General features: G+C 29.4%; 1 protein-coding gene across 2 annotated transcripts in view; it reads left to right on the forward strand.

The window, feature by feature from the left end:
- Window positions 1-18,501, forward strand: part of LOC145261245 (nitric oxide synthase, salivary gland-like) — a 280,006-nt gene that overhangs the window by 36,988 nt on the left and 224,517 nt on the right. The gene's annotated exons all lie outside the window — the stretch shown is intronic.

Raw genomic sequence — 18,501 nt, forward strand, 5'->3', positions numbered from 1 at the left:
AGATTAGGGGTGTCTATTCCGAAAGCCGTTCTTAACATGGGTAGATTGGAGTGTTTATTCGTTGTAAACGTACCCAACAACCTATAAATGTCGACATTTTTAATGTGAATGGTAAGCTGGGCTTATGTTTGTTTGTTTTTTAATATTTTGTGTTTTATATACATAAAGTACAGTTGTAGAATGTTATTGTTTCGATTATATTCGTTTGAGGGGGGGGGCACAATTAAAAAATTAAGAAAGATTAAAACGGAGCGAAATTTAAGTTTCCGTTCCATTTTTACAACAACCGTAAAACAGCGTATACTCAGCAAGTTTTATCGTAATTTATAAGCATAATGTTAAAATACTAAATCAACATTTTATTTATTTTTTTGCATAATTAATGATGGAAGTATTTTTTGTTTATTTTCTGAACATTAGTTAAAAAATAATTTGTACATTCTCTTGAAAAAAGAATCAAACTTTTCTCTACTTTCACATACCTATTTACAGTGTTCATGTAAAGCATTCATCTGTTCTTTTTATAATAGAAATTCCGTTTTCAAAGTGAAACGTTTACTACCAAATTTCTTTTAAAAAGTTTTCCTGAAAAAAAACTTTCACCTAACAATTTATGGTAAAAAGTTAATCTTTTTGGGGGGAGGAAACTAACAACTTTTATTGATTAAAAACATTGCAAAAAATAATAAAAGTAAGTAAACGAACAAAATGCAATTTTTCTTGAGAAATGTGTTCCATTTTAACAAACTGAGCCACAGCAACGCGTGGCCGGGTAGAGCTAGTATATATATATATATATATATATATATATATATATATATATATATATATATATATATATATATATGGCGCATAAGACTGAAAAGTCCTAGAGTGGATGAAACGCGGAATATTCAGTGTAGCTTAATCGCCATATATATTTTATAACTTACTATATATATATATATATATATATATATATATATATATATATATATATATATATATATATACAAGAAAATTTTAGTATCCAAATTGAATAATTCCGTGAACTCCAAGCAAATAGGAAGTGTTGGTATTTTAATGGAAATCCCAAGCAGATAAAAACGCTATATATTCGAGATATAACAATAGTATAAATTGGATTTAAATTCTGTGAATTAAAATTGACAACACATTCATATTTCGACAACGATTACAATTTTTTTTTAAACTTTCCTTATTTCAGGGAGTTTTAATGAATGGTTCGTATCCTCAGAGGACCAGCAATTAGCAAAATGATGGTCTATAAATTTTGTTTGTTAGCACATAAAGTGAAAACTTAATTTTGAAAAAATACATAAAAACATATATGTTTGAAGGCTGATACGATTCCAAAAGCCTCAAATGCTACATATAATATGAACTAAATAATGATAGAACATAAATGGACATGACCACATAATTCTGCGACTGTTGTATATTTACGTTGTTATTCGCTAAACTTGAAAATAATTGCAACAAATGATTAGCACGGACATTATTATCTGTAACGTGTGTGTGCAACTTGTGATTATATAATTCCAAACGTTGTTAATCAAACAGGTCACGAGAAATGGATTTAGATCGAATTTGATTGGTCAACAAGTCGTACGTGTTCGCCTCACGTGACGTATTTTTGACACGTTTAACGAAATAATGGCGTCTTGTGTGTTACTTAAGCAGATTCTTAAATTTGATTGTAAATACTACTACTACTAATAATAATAATAATAATAATTGATATAAATAATAATTGTATTAATAATAATAATAATAATAATGATAATAATAATATTGATAATAATGATGATAATAATAATAATAATAATAATAATAATAATAATAATAATAATTCATATAAATAATAATAATTCATATAAAAAATAGTAATTCATTTAGATGGTAGTAATAATAATTGATATAAATGATAATAATTTTATTAATAATAATGATAATAATAATATTGATAATAATGATGATAATAATAATAATAATAATAATAATAATAATAATAATAATTCATATAAATAATAATAATTCATATAAAAAATAGTAATTCATTTAGATGGTAGTAATAATAATTGATATAAATGATAATAATTTTATTAATAATAATGATAATAATAATATTGATAATAATGATGATAATAATAATAATAATAATAATAATAATAATAATAATAATTCATATAAATAATAATAATTCATATAAAAAATAGTAATTCATTTAGATGGTAGTAATAATAATTGATATAAATGATAATAATTTTATTAATAATAATGATAATAATAATATTGATAATAATGATGATAATAATAATAATAATAATAATAATAATAATAATAATAATAATAATAATAATTCATATAAATAATAATAATTCATATAAAAAATAGTAATTCATTTAGATGGTAGTAATAATAATTGATATAAATGATAATAATTTTATTAATAATAATAATGATGATAATAATAATAATATTGATAATAATGATGTTAATAATAACCATAATAATAATAATATTAATCCATATACATAATAATAATTCATATAAAAAATAGTAATTCATATAAATGATAGTAATAATAATTGATATAAATAATAATAATTGTATTAATAATAACATTAATAATGATAACAATAATATTGATAATAATGATGTTAATAATAATCATAATAATAGTAATAATAATTGACATAAATAATAATAATTGTATTAATAATAATAATGATGATAATAATATTGATAATAATAATCATGATAATAATAATCATGATAATAATAATGATACTAATAATTGATATAAATAATAATACATATAAAAGATAGTAATTCATATAAATGGTAGTAATAATAATTGTTATAAATAATAATAAATGATTACAAATAATAATGATAATAATTGATATAAATAATAATAAGCAATTTTAATAATAATAACAACTGATACAAATAATAATAACAATAATACTTGATAAAAAAAGTCCTGAGTGCCCCCTTTTTTTAGGGGGGGGAGCTAGATTTTTGCCACATTTAAACCTGACCTTTTGTCTAACTCTGTCCTCATGGGGAGGCAAGTAAATTGGTAAATTTTCTTTCACGTTATATGGATTATTCCGACTACTTCTTGAGTGTTATTTGCGCAACGGTTCGGTCACTGTAACCTCTGACCTTCTTCAGGAGTATCTTGTGGAACACACAAATCTTTGTATATATATATAATATATATATATATATATATAAAGATTAATTAATTTTATTTATTTTTTATTAGCGATTCCGTACTAATTTCTTTCTTTATCGCTCCCTGAGCGTTTATTATAAGAAAATATCGCTAATAAAAAATAAAATAAAATTCAACAATCTTGCATTTCTAGCGATAGAAATCGTGCATAAAAGTTGACAAGGGCCCGCTGGTTGCGAGGTAACACACTAGACTACTTATCGAGTGATTGTAGGTTCGATCCTTATCAATTAAGTCTAGCTATACTGATGAGGAGTGAACTCTGAGACATGGATGTATATAGATGAGCTACTTTTATGCACGTAATAATAATTCATTAATAAGATTTGAATATATATATATATATATATATATATATATATATATATAAAACTACTTCATTTACTCACATAAAATTAATATACGAAAGTATAAATTTATGCGTAAACTTTAAGTATTTAATTCAAAAGTGCTCAATACGTAGGTAGAGCTAGTTAGTTATAAAATATATATGGCGATTAAGCTACACTGAATATTCCGCGTTCCATCCACTCTAGGATTCTTCAGGATTATGCGCGAATTTTGTGGTTGTATAAAAAGGACAGACAACCACAAAATTCGCGCATAAGCCTGAAGAATCCTAGAGTGGATGAAACGCGGAATATTCAGTGTAACTTAATCGCCATATATATTTTATAAGTTACTATATATATATATATATATATATATATATATATATATATATATACGTCATATAGACAGTATACAACCCATAGGTAATATTTAATATCCTGGTTACAGCACCAAATTACATATATGTAAAAGAAACCTGATAGGAATTATTGATTAAGGTGTGGCAATAACGGGAAAAAATGATTGATAAATGTATTTTAGAGTTAGTTTTAGGTGTATATATATATATCGTTTTTTGTTTTTGACTATTTTCCAGATTTTTTACTTATTATCTATCCTTTCGAAAGGAAGGATGTGAATAAAAAAAAGCTGGAGAACAGCAAAAACAAATATGTCTAAATTAAATGTCGATGGATTATTTCATGAACGTATAAATTCAAATAAGCCTGTTAAATTTGTTTGAAAACAACAACAAAAAAACTAACGGGAAGATTAAAGTTGACAAGTACGTTTTTGCTATGCATATGAGATGACTGACCAATTTTTATGATCCCAGGTTCAAAGGTACAGTTAGATCAGGAATTGGATTACACCCTACGAAAGTCTGATTGTCACAATAATTCAGCATCATAAGTATAAGCGACTTATAATTTTTAATTTAATGTTTATAAATGTGAAAGTCTGAAGATTTATTGAGAGTCCGATACACAATTTGGAAAGTGAGGCGGATTATTTTAAGATCAATGTGACTTTTCTTATATATATATTTTTTTTTTACATGGGTGTCACCACCTATCAAGGCCCAGAGGCCACTCAAGGATAAGGGTTAATAGGTATACATTAGTCATTGTGATTTTAGCATAGTAAACAGTGGGAATTTTGTAACTTGGATTACTTAGGGGGACGATTCAATTAGAACTTGTTCACATTGGACTTTTTCTTTGTTTTCTTTTTCATAGGTATCAACACATTATCAAGGCCAAGAGGCCACTCAAGGATAAGGGTTAAAGAGTGTTCAGTAGAAATTGGACAATATAATAATCATTAGTAATGAAAATTTGTTAAATTTGATAACTTATATGGAACGGCTCATCAAGAACTTATTTACGTTAGACTTGAAGACAACCATATTGTAGTCAGCCGGAAAGCAGGAAAACGGAAGACAATATATATATATATATATATATATATATATATATATATATATATATATATATATATACATATATATATATATATATATATATATATATATATATATACATACATATATTTGTTATTGTTGTTTTTTCAAGGGATAAACACGGTTAATATTGGCTCCGCCTCGAATCTCATTTTTTATTTACTTAGAAAGTCGCCCTTTAATTTGTTTGGACGTATATAACAATTTTATTTATTTATTTATTATTTTTTCACAACTATATTTCTATGACTATATATATATATATATATATATATATATATATATATATATATATATATATATAGTCATAGAAATTTTCAGGTTGGTATCTGGGGGGCGCATTAATTAACTGGGAGAACTGCATCCCCAGTCTTCGTAAAAACATGCATCAAAGTGGAGGTAACTCTGATGTAAAAACCTGCGGTCTATTGTATACTCTGTCTTGTGGCAGTCATCTGCACCGGCAAAGATTAACAGTAATACCAAATATTCTGGTTATATCTACATAAAGCCTCCATCACTTTAAACAAATCATCCGTGTGAATTTCCTAGCAACTTAGTTGTTGTGGCGGAAGCTCATACGTCGAAAACTACGGGAGAACCTACTATATATATATATATATATATATATATATATATATATATATATATATATATATATATATATATATTTAAAATGTGTCTTTACATAAGCAGTGGTTTGTTGCTACACAGTCATGAGCATGTTTCGGTCTACTAGTATTTATTAACTAGAGACCTATTCAGTTTCGTGGTTAAATTTTAAATTCTGGAAAACAACATATAGAGACATATATTCGATTTAAGAATTTGTTGCTTGACAAAAGGAATATATGGAAGGGGTTATTTTAATTTCCTTAATCCATGGATTTTCAACAATGGCTCATATCATCAGAGGAAATGAAATGCAGTTTGCAAAATGTTCAGCTGCGAAAGTATTACTTCAAATAATATCTATCAGGATTTTTCATCTGAATTCTATCAGTGTCTTATCTCGCTTATATATATATATATATATATATATATATATATATATATATATATATATACATATATGTATAATGAATGAATGATAAAAGTCTATATTCCAAAGTTCATGATGTTGACCATCTTATAATTTATTTCTTTAATTTGGTTGCCATTTACAATTCTTTGCAGTGTCTGTTTCATAGCACAAAATCAACCACTTAATTATTATATCAATCAGCTTCCCTTCCAATATTCGGATTTTAATCTTATCGAAACGCACTTTATTTCCTTCTGACGGATTGATTGTTGCTATTTCTTCTGATGAGTTCAAGGCAAAATAAATTCACTGATTGATATTATACTTAAGTGTATGATTTGCGCTACGAAACAGATACTGTCAAGAATTGCAAATGTCAACTGAATTAAAGGGATAAATTATAAGATAGTCAACATCTTGAACTTTGGAATATAGACTTTTGTCATTCATTTTATTGCTCTGTAATTACATTGAGCTTCTTAAATAATGATTAGTATATATTATAAAGAAATATATTTCCACAGAAATATATATATATACATATATATATACATATATATATACATATATATATATATATATATATACATATATATATATATATATATATATATATATATATATATATATATATATATATATATATATATATATACGGGTTGTTTGCATCGTAATCAAAGATAAATGAAAATAATTAATCCACAATGAACCAATAAAAGATAAAAATTTCCGAAAATTAGTAAATACTTGTGTCTATTCCCATTAACCTGGTATCTTTTAAGAATATATATGTGTGTGTGTGTGTGTGTGTGTGTGTGTGTGTGTGTGTGTGTGTTACACAGATGCCTAATTACCATACAGATGATATCATTTCTTACTACCTAACTCTATTTAAATATTGAGCACTGTTGAAGTAAATAATAAGAATATATACTTAATGTATATCCGTTTATATTTTATGTATACACACAAATAATAATAATAATAATAATAATAATAATAATAATAATAATAATAATAACAATAAACCATATAGTAAATGAATACAGCAAACTGGTCCAAAAGGAATACAAAAACACGCATGACCAAGTGGGGAGGGCGGTGCACTGGAAATTGTGCAAACGGCTGAATTTTGAATGTACAGATAAATGATACAAGCATAAACCCGCAACAGCACTCGAAAACGAGAACCACAAAATCCTATGGGACATGGACATACAGACGGACAAACCCATCCAGGCAAGAAGACCAGATGTCGTAATAATTAACAAGAAAGAAAAATCCTGTCAAATCGTAGACTTTGCAGTCCCAGCTGACCACAGGGTGAGTATGAAAGAAGAGGAGAAACGAAGCAAATACACAGAGCTAGCCAGAGAGTTAAAAGGAATTTGGATGATGAAGAAAATCAAAATAATACCGATAATAGTAGGAGCACTAGGAACAATTCCGAAAAACTTCGAAAAAAGAATGGCAGAAATTGGAATCAGAGGAATAACTGCAAAAATGCAACGCCTAACAATAAAGAAAACGGCTGAAATATTAAGGAAACCCCTAGAATGTGGGTAATAACACAAGACAATATAACAAAGAAGCGTTACAGGAATGAAGAACGCCGAAGCTGCATATCTACAAGTTCTGCACCACCATCATGCATCCACTCCTATTGTCTCATCACCGTCCCCCCCCAATAGAAAAGTGATACCAAAGAGCCGAGAAGGGTCAAGGAGGATGGAAAGAGCGAGGAGAGAGCGCTGGCCAGACTTCCGCTGGACTAGCGCGAAGAGAACTGGGATCGTGGGGAGACTTAGTGCCACTCAAATTCCAGTATAAACCAATGGCCACTACGAGCGAGAAATCAATGGTATGAGGCTGTCGCGATGACGCAAATTTATTTGCAAATGCTATCGAAGGAGGTGGAGAGAGCTGGACGTCTGGGGAAGCTTGTTGTCACTCAGCTTCCAGAGAACACCTCAGGTCTCCAAACCGATCGTTTGCTGACGTGTGAAAGCTCCATGTGAGCCAATAATATATAAGCTTCTCCTCTCTCTCTCTCTCTCTCTCTCTCTCTCTCTCTCTCGATCTTTCTCTTGCTCTCTTTCACTTTTTAAAACTCTCTTTCCATCTCTCTCTGTTTCTCCCTCCCCCCTCTTTCTCTCGCTCTCTCTCTCTCTCTCTCTCTCTTTCTGTATCTGTGTCTCTCTGTCTCTCTACACAATCCAGGGCTCAGACATTGTAATCCATTAGTGATAAAGTTCTAGCCACTTCCTGTCTATTCCGGAAGGAGATTTTATTTATCTTTTTTCCTATCTTTTTCTTTCTTCGGCCAATATTACTTATAATAATTCCCCGCTATTTCTCGGCTTACCACAACAAAAAGTCATAATTTTGGCACGTACGCATAAATTCCGCCTACCCAACCAGTGTTTGGAAGTGTTCACCATCACTAAATTTCCATATATTGGCCTTTTAATATATTTAATTGAGACTTATATATGTCTGTTGCTGATTTTTTAGATAAGGATCGATTATTCCATTATTTGGATTCTTTAGACTACTGCTCTCATCTGGAGTGTTATTTTCGGTCGATGTAACCTCCGACCTTCTTTAAGTGTATCTGCGGACCCATGACGTCGTAGTGGATATAGTACTTTGTTTATTTACTCATATAGTTACACATTTCTGGTGGTGAAGGTTCAATCCTCTCTGTGGGAAACACCCAAAATGCAATTGGGTATTACTTAAAACTTTTTACCCAGTCACGGCTAACGGAACGAGATTTGATTCTGTGTATATCATCTGCTGAGGTAAAAACAGCAAACATGGTCTCTATTGATGGAAACAACGTGTTTGCCACTGGAACTTTGTTACGTTGTATAATTTTCTCCATTGACCCTGTATTTAATGCACCAACATGTTCACTTCTGATCTAGTAATTTTTTTCAACAACACTGTTTCCAATAATGATCTCAAGGACTCAATAATCTTAGCCCTTCGAATGATAAAACCCCTTCTTTAGACTTCATATAAGCCAATAGTTTATAGATAGCAAAGCACGCCGGTTACTCGTGGGTGTACTTGCTATTTCTGATGCCGTATACAAAGAGTTGCTCTTTTATAGAGTACTAGCAGGGAAACCCGACGTTGCCCGGGATTGAATTATGATCAATGAGTATTTCACACTCCTATATTTTTATAGTCATTAAAACCCGTGAAATCGCCCGGGAGAAAGCTTCAAGTGCCTCCATGTAGTAACTGCGTCGAAAATATACGTCATTCTACATTGGACTGTAGAGAAACTACTATTTCTTTTATAAAATTATTTTATATAAACTTCTTTGCGATTAACGAAAAAAAAAATTCAGAAATTTACGTGTGGGCTTTGAACCTACAGACCACGTCATGCAAAAAAAAAAACAAAACAAAAAAAACCGTAAATTTTCAAGTTTATAAAATGCTTTGTAATTAATGTAAAAAAAATAAGAAAATTACGTGCGGAGTTTGAACCTACAGAACACGGCATGCAAAAAAAAAAAATCTATGCTATATACTTTATCCACAGTAGAATTTTCACGGCCCGTTGTTCTATCATTGTTGCTAAGCGACGACATGGAAAAAATGACTTTACCGACGATAGATAAATTAAAATAACGGTTTCGATTATCGATTATCGATAATCACTGTCTTTACATTTGCAAGGCGTTTACAGTCTCTATATAATGCTGTTATTATTTTTAAAGTAATGCATTTAGAGACTCGCAAGTTCTTATATATACTACTTTAAATTTAAAAAAAAAATTTAACATTGGTTTCATGATGTATTATTTGCATGTTACGGAGTAAAATTTCTCTAACTTCGGATGGGAGCAATTATGTTTTTTTTTTCTGTAAATGTTGTAATATAGCACTAGATTTTATATTATGCATAGTAAGGCGACGGGATAGCGTGGTCGTTGTGTAACCGATGTAACCAATAGTAATCGTGTGTCTATAAAGACAATAAGTGAATAGTATTGTGTCAGTGTGGGAACTGTTCACACAATTATTCACGAGGAACTGAAGATGGGGAAGATTTGCGCGAATGCAACAGTCCATAACTCTGTCTTTGTCACAGACTATTTGACCAAGATGTGCATCAAGACAGTTCCTCATCCTCCTTGTAGTCTAGACCTTACTCCTTGAAACTTATTTATTCCCTAAGCACAAGGAAGATCTAAGAGGTTGTCGTTATGAGACAACTAAGGAGAGAAGCTAGACTATAAAGATGGTCACTGACACGCTCATACAGAGGACTTCTATGGAACCTTTCATAAGTTGTTAAAACGGTACAACAAGTTCATTGCAGCCGGGAGAGATTACTTCGAAGGGAACTAGAGTTTTATGAGCGTACTATACATAAAAGTGCCCATGCCAAAAAAAAAATATAGAAACTTATTGAAGACACTATTGAGTACTATTGCAAAGTTTCACTCTCACCGTCCGACCGACGAAGCCATTTATGCATGGGCGATTCTTTCAAATTTATCAAAATGAATGATATTTTTCAAATCTAAAACAGAAACAAGTCCTTTTTTTTACACAGTGGTCACCACTTATCCAGGCCCGGAAGCCACTCAAGGATAAGGGTTATTGCAAGTACATTACGTTAGTGTGGAGATTTGATGAAGTGTTTACTTAAGAGGGCGGTTCATTAGGAATTTGTTAACGTTGGACTTGAACACATCCAAGTTGTAGTCAGGTAGGAAGCAGGCAGACGGAACAGAGTTCCACAGGCGTGCAGTTCTAAGAAAGAAGCTTTGTTCATGGAATTCACGTTTTGATTTAGGCACAGATAAAGAGTGGGGGAAATTTTTCACAGTGGATTCAGCTAGACGGGTGTTTTTCGTGAAAGATTGGCGAGGGGGGACCAGAGATTGGAGTTCAGACGAGCACCTGTCATGGAAATAACGATAAAACAAGGATAGGCTCGCAACGTCTCTTCTTTTTTGTTCATATTCTATTTGCCTAAAAGCGAAATTGCAGACCATTTCGAACGTGACGTGAAAATATTGCTGATTGCTGAGATTAATACTGCAGATTCTCGTTTGAGCGCAAGGATATAAATATTCAGACACGTCATATTATAAAAAAAATGGAAATTACAACTGCACGAGAAAGCATCGATTTGTAGAGTTGATTGAATGAATTAAATCAATCATTACCAATATGTTATCACATCGATCATTACAATTAATTTAATGTTTTTATTTCTATCAATTACCAAGCTTACCAACACTCATACTTTGATCCCATTTTTAAAAATCCTAGTCAAAATGAATAGTTTCCATTTTGAAGAAGACGCTTATTTTGATAAGTACTTAGGAGACTTTGATGGTATGGTCACGTTGAAAAAATGGATGAAAGTTCTGGAGTTAATAGATTTAGAACAGTTGAGGTAGCAAGGAAAGGTCCAGGAAAACATGGGAGAAAATGATAAAGGAAGACTTGGAAGAAACAAGGATGAATGAAAACCTGGCCAGAGATAGGTTAGTTTCTAAGTCAATTTCTAAACTTGTATGGAAGAATGATGAGGATGCTATAAAATTAACATGAATGAACCAAAAATTACTTACCAAAATGTAGGCTTGCATTTCACAACGTCATAAAACTTGTCGTCTTTAGTAAAAAAATCTTTTTCCGGATTTTGTTAGGAATGTGACAGAAAGAGATCCATCTTGTAGAATCTGTAAAAAAAAAAAAAGAAAAAGAAAAGAATTTAGAATATAGAAAAAATATTTTCTTAATTTCTGTGTCGAAAAGATTACTTTGAAGAAACCTCTAAACATCAGGAATATTTATAGTACGAGGGGTGTTTCAAAAGTAATGCCTCCTATATTTTTCCGCCCGAATGGATCAGCGGGTATTGAAAACTGTATTATTATGGTTACTGATATTATGCATCCATGATCTGAAAGTTTCACGTCTCTGTTGCGGTTATTGACAGTGTTAGCATTTAAGAAAGCAACCTCCTTCATGGAAGTGCGTCAGAAGAAGTGATGTGTCATTGAATTCCTCTATGTAGAAAAAATTGAACCGATAAACATTCATCAGCGTCTGTTGATTGTTTACAAAACCAATGCAGTTGATTTCAGTACATTTAGGAGATGGATTATTCTGTTTAAGTTTGAAAGTTATTGCCTTGGGCCTCTTATATTTATATTTGAAATAATATTTAGTTTGTCAGTTTTAAATAGCAGTAATCTTGCAGCCTTTGGCCCGGATCTTCGGGATTTTCCGTCAATTATAGCACCGACACGACCCGCAATCACCGAATTAAGCTGAGCAAAGTAATGAACGCAGACGAATTAAAAAAGAAACGGAAAAAATGGAAACATAATAAATAAAAAATAACAAAAACCTACTGTAAATTTATTGAATATATATTTTTTAAGTTGAATTTTGTATTATTTATAAACTTTTATTATTTTTGGAATTTTTTTTTATTGAACAAAAGTTTTTTATTCAAGAAAACTTATATTGTTTTACTTTTTTTTCCAGAAAAGATAAATGTTTTTAATCGCAAAATTGAAAGATTAATTTACATGTTTTTTTTCAAGAAAAGATAAATGTTTTTTAATCGTAAAATGAAAGGTTAAATTACATTTTTTTTCAAGAAAAGATAAATGTTTTTTAATCGTAAAATGAAAAGTTAAATTACAGTTTTTTTATCAAGAAAAGATAAATGTTTTTTAATCGTAAAATGAAAGGTTAAATTACATTTTTTTCAAGAAAAGATAAATGTATTTTAATCGTAAAATTTAAGGTTAAATTACAGTTTTTTTTTCAAGAAAAGATAAATGTTTTTTAATCGTAAAATGTAAGGTTAAATTACAGTTTTTTTTCAAGAAAAGATAAATGTTTTTTAATCGTAAATGTAAGGTTAAATTACAGTTTTTTAAGAGAAGATAGATGTTTTTAATCGTAAAATGAAAGATTAAATTAAAGTTTTTTTTCAAGAAAAGATAAATGTATTTTAATCGTAAAATGTAAGGTTACAGTTTTTTTTTTCAAGAAAGGATAAATGTTTTTTAATCGTAAAATGTAAGGTTAAATTACATTTTTTTATTTTCAAGAAAAGATAAATGTTTTTTAATCGTAAAATGTAAGATTAAATTACAGTATTTTTTTTCAAAAAAACTTACATTTGGGGGAGGTTCAATAAAATTTGCAGTAAAAGTTTATTTTATTTATTTATCAACAGAAGTTGTTTATTTTATAAGAAAACATTAATATTTTTTTTCAAAAACCGTACAATGTTAGGTACAAGTACAGACTTTTTATATTTCAAGAAAATTTACTATTTTTTATTTATTTTTGTCGACAAATGCTTTGTTTACATATAAATTCAATTAGATATGTAGCTAGAAGCTCCTGTCTGGTTCACTTTGCTGTTTTGGCTTCCTTCCGCATCGTTTCGATGTGGTTCATTGTTGCCTTTGTCGCAAGCTCCACAAAACGCAAACTATGATTCACAGTCAGGTGGTGGAATCCCTCTCCTCCAACTTCACTATAGACCTTCAACTAGTCGTACACGGCAGAATATACATACATGAAAAGAAGGTCGAAGGTAACGTCGACCAAAACGTTGTGAAAATGGCAATCAAGATGAGAACAGTAGTCCGAATCATCCGCTCATCTCAAAAATTCAGAACAGTAACATTATTTCAGTTTGACAGATTTAAGTTAAAAAAAAATACAGTTTAAAAGTTAAAATTTTCTTTAGTTTTACTTATATTTAGAATAGGTTTGCCATTGGGTAAATTTAATTTGAAAGTGTTTTGATCTGCCTAACAATGATTTGAAATCGACTTTTTTTTTTCGAACTTTTAAACTAAGTTTAAAACTAAATTTTCTATAGTATGTAACACTTAATTTTAAAATAATGTTTTTATTTGACTTGTAACACTTAATTTTAAAATAATGTTTTTATTTGGCTTGTAACACTTAATTTTAAAATAATGTTTTTATTTGGCTTGTTACACTTAATTTTATAATAATGTTATTTTTTTGCTTGTAACACTTTATTTTAAAATAATGTTTTCGTTTGGCTTGTAACACTTAATTTTAAAATAATGTTTTTATTTGACTTAAAACATTTAATTTTAAAATAATGTATTTATTTGGCTTGTAACACTTAATTTTAAAATAGTGTTTTTATTTGGCTTGTTACACTTAATTTTAAAATAATGTTTTTATTTGGCTTGTAACACTTAATTTTAAAATAATGTATTTATTTGGCTTGTAACACTTAATTTTAAAATAATTTTTTATTTGGCTTGTAACACTTTATTTTAAAATAATATTTTTATTTGGCTTGTAACACTTAATTTTAAAATAATGTTTTTATTGCGCTTGTAAAACTTAATTTAAAAATAATATTTTTATTTGACTTGTAACACTTTATTGTAAAATAATATTTATATTTGGCTTGTAACACTTAATTTTAAAATAGTGTTTTTATTTGGCTTGTAACACTTAATTTTAAAATAATATTTTTATTTGGCTTGTAATACTTAATTTTAAAATATTTTTTATTTGGCTTGGAACATTTAATTTTAAAATAATGTATTTATTTGGCTTGTAACACTTTATTTTAAAATAATGTATTTATTTGCCTTGTAACACTTTATTTTAAAATAATGTATTTATTTGGCTTGTAACACTTAATTTTTAAATAATGTATTTATTTGGCTTGTAACACTTAATTTTAAAATAATGTATTTATTTGGCTTGTAACACTTTATTTTAAAATAATATTTTTATTTGGCTTGTAACACTTAATTTTAAAATAATATTTTTATTTTGCTTGTAACACTTAATTTTAAAATAATATTTTATTTGGCTTGTAACACTTAATTTTAAAATAATATTTTATTTGGCTTGTAACACTTAATTTTAAAATAATGTATTTATTTTGATTGTAACACTTAATTTTAAAATAATGTATTTATTTGGCTTGTAACACTTAATTTTAAAATAATATTTTATTTGGCTTGTAACACTTAATTTTAAACTAATATTTTTATTTGGCCTGTAACACTTAATTTTAAAATAATGTTTTTATTGTGCTTGTAACACTTTATTTTAAAATAATGTTTTTATTTGGCTTGTAACACTTAATTTTAAAATAATGTATTTATTTGGTTTGTTACACTTAATATTAAAATAATGTATTTATTTGGCTTGTAATACTTAATTTTAAAATAATCTATTTATTTGGCTTGTAACACTTAATTTTAAAATAATGTATTTATTTGGCTTGTAACACTTAATTTTAAAATAATGTATTTATTTGGCTTGTAACACTTAATTTTAAAATAATGTAACACAGAGATTAAAAATGACATTTTCATTTGGTTTGTCACACTAACATTTGAAGCTGACGTCTTTTAGCCAGTTACACTTAAGTTTGAAATAATATCTTTCATTAATTTGTTACGCCTAAGTTTAAAACTGCCACGCTTAAGTTAAAAATCGATTTTTTTAAATTTCGCCTATTACACTTAATATTGTAATATAATTTCTATTTCACCTGTTACGCTTAAGATTGAAATAAAAATTTTATTCCGTTTGTTATGCTTAAGTTTTAAATATAATTTATATTTCGTTTGTCATGCTTAAGTTTGAAATAGAATGTTTATTTCGGTTATTATGCTGAAGTTTTAAATAGAATTTATATTTCGTTTGTCATGCTTAAGTTTGAAATAGAATTTTTATTTGGTTTGTTATGCTTAAGATTGAAATAATATTTTTATTTCGTTTGTTATGCTTAAGTTTTAAATAGAATTTATATTTCGTTTGTCATGCTTAAGTTTGAAATATAATTTTTATTTCGTTTGTTACGCTTAAGTTTGAAATAAAATTTTTATTTCGTTTGTTATGCTTAAGTTTTAAATAGAATTTATATTTCGTTTGTAATGCTTAAGTTTGAAATATAATTTTTGTTTCGTTTGTCATGCTTTAGTTTGAAATAGAATTTTTATTTCGTTTGTTTCGCTTAAGTTTCAAAAAGAGATTCGAAATGACATTTTTATTTGGTTTGTCACACTTAAATTTGAAGCTGAAGCCTTTTAGCCAGTTACATTTATGTTCAAATTAACATTTTTCTTTGATTTCTTACGCATAAGTTTAAAATAGAATTTTTAATCGGACGCATACGCTTATATTTGAAATTGTTTGAATTTAAATAAACTTTCCTTTTGAACTATTCTATGTATTGTTGACATTACATTGTTGACATTACATGGTTGACATATTGCTGACATTAAATTATTGACATTAAATTGATTACATTACATTGTTGGCATTACGATATTTACATTACAATTATAGTGTTAAAAAAAGCTTCAACCAGAACTTGCTCCCATACTTACGAAACTATTTAAGCGCTGCCTTAAGGAGAAGTGCTTTCCGACTCCCTGGAATACCTCATCAGTTTGCCCTGTATTTAAGAATTCAGGTGATAAGTCATCTCCCTCTCAGTACAGACCAATAAGTCTCCTGTGTGTTATGAGTAAGTTGCTGGAATCCATATTAAATAGAGAAATAGTCAACCACCTCAGCAGGAATAACCTTCTTAGTGACACACAATATGGTTTCCGCTCTGCAAGATCTATCGCAGGATTAGTGAATCTCTTGACAAAGGCTTCCTTTCTAGGGCAATTACTCTTAACATATCAAAGGCCTTCGACAAGGTATGGCATAAGGGTCTACTTCACAAGATTTCCAGCTACGGTATAACTGGAAATGTTTTCTCAATCATTAAATCATTTCTCTCCGATAGGCTCATAAGAGTAGTGGTAGATGGACAAAAATCGGAGGCCTGCAATATAAATGCTGGAGTCCCTCAGGGGTCAATCCTTGGCCCAACTATCTTTCTGATCTGCATCAATGATCTCCCAAAACACATACTTAAATCATTCGTTGACATCTATGCTGATGACATGACCATCTACAGCAACACATCAAAGGCTGTAAATGACAAAGTTCTCTCTGGTTCTCTCTCCTCTGATCTCGAGCGCGTAGTTCAGTGGGGGAAGATGTGGCTGGTTACCTTTAATGCATCCAAAACCAAACTCCTATCCTTACATCATCAACGCTCTGATCCCCATCTGGCATCAATTGTGATGGATGGCTCTCGTCTGGGTGAGGCGCCGTGTTTTGACAAGCTTCTGGGTTTGACCTTTACTCCTGATCTGAAATGGGACACGTACATCAAGTCTGTTGCCAAGGTCGCTGGAAAGATGGTGGGATCCTTCTACCGCTCCAGAAGATATCTTACTACTGATGCAATTCTCTATCTATATAAAAGCCAAGTACGCCCAAGGATGGAATGCTGTTGTCATATCTGGGCAGGGGCTGCTAAAAACAGCCTATCCTGCCTTGACAGAGTACAAAATAGACTTCGTGGCTTAGTGGGGGATGCCCTTTTCTCTACCCTGCAACCTCTCTCCCACAGAAGAGACGTTGCGAGCCTATCCTTGTTTTATCGTTATTTCAATGGCAGGTGCTCGTCTGAACTCCAATCTCTGGTCCCCCCTTGCCAATCTTTCACAAAAAACACCCGTTTAGCTGAATCCACTGTGAAAAATTTTCCCCCTCTATATCTGTGCCTTAATCAAAACGTGGATTCCATGAACAAAGCTTCTTTCTTAGAACTGCACGCCTATGGAACTCTGTTCCGTTTGCCTGCTTCCCACCGGACTACAACTTGGATGTGTTCAAGTCCAACGTTAACAAATTCCTAATGAACCGCCCCTTAAGTAAACACTTCATCAAATCTCCACACTAACGTAATGTACTTGCAATAACCCTTATCCCTGAGTGGCTTCCGGGCCTTGATAAGTGGTGGTCACTGTGTAAAAAAAAACATTGTTAACATTACATTGTTGCCATTATCTTTTTGACATTACATTTTTTCATTACATTGTTGACATTACATTGTTTGCATTATATTGTTGGCATTACATTATTGGCATTTCATTGTTGACATTAAGTTGTTGGCATTACATTGTTGACATTACATTATTGACATTACATTGTTGGAATTACGTTGTTGACATCACATTGTGGACATTAAAGTCTTGAACTTACGTTGTTGACATTAAATTGTTGATATTACGTTGATTATATTACGTTGTTTATACTACATTGTCCACGTTACATTGTTGACATTACATTATTGGCATTTCATTGTTTTCGTTACATTGGTGACATTACATTGCGGACATTATATTGTTGACAGTACATTATTGGTATTAAGTTGATGAAATTACGTTGTTGACATTACATGGTTTACATAAGTTTATATTATTGGCATTTCATTGTTTACATTAAATATTTAGCATGACATTTTAGACATAAAAGTTTTTACATTAAATTGTTGACATTACATTGTTT

The sequence above is a fragment of the Euprymna scolopes genome, chromosome 37, assembly GCF_053919585.1.
Source record: "Euprymna scolopes isolate OS-2025 chromosome 37, ASM5391958v1, whole genome shotgun sequence".
Classification (NCBI taxonomy): domain Eukaryota; kingdom Metazoa; phylum Mollusca; class Cephalopoda; order Sepiida; family Sepiolidae; genus Euprymna; species Euprymna scolopes.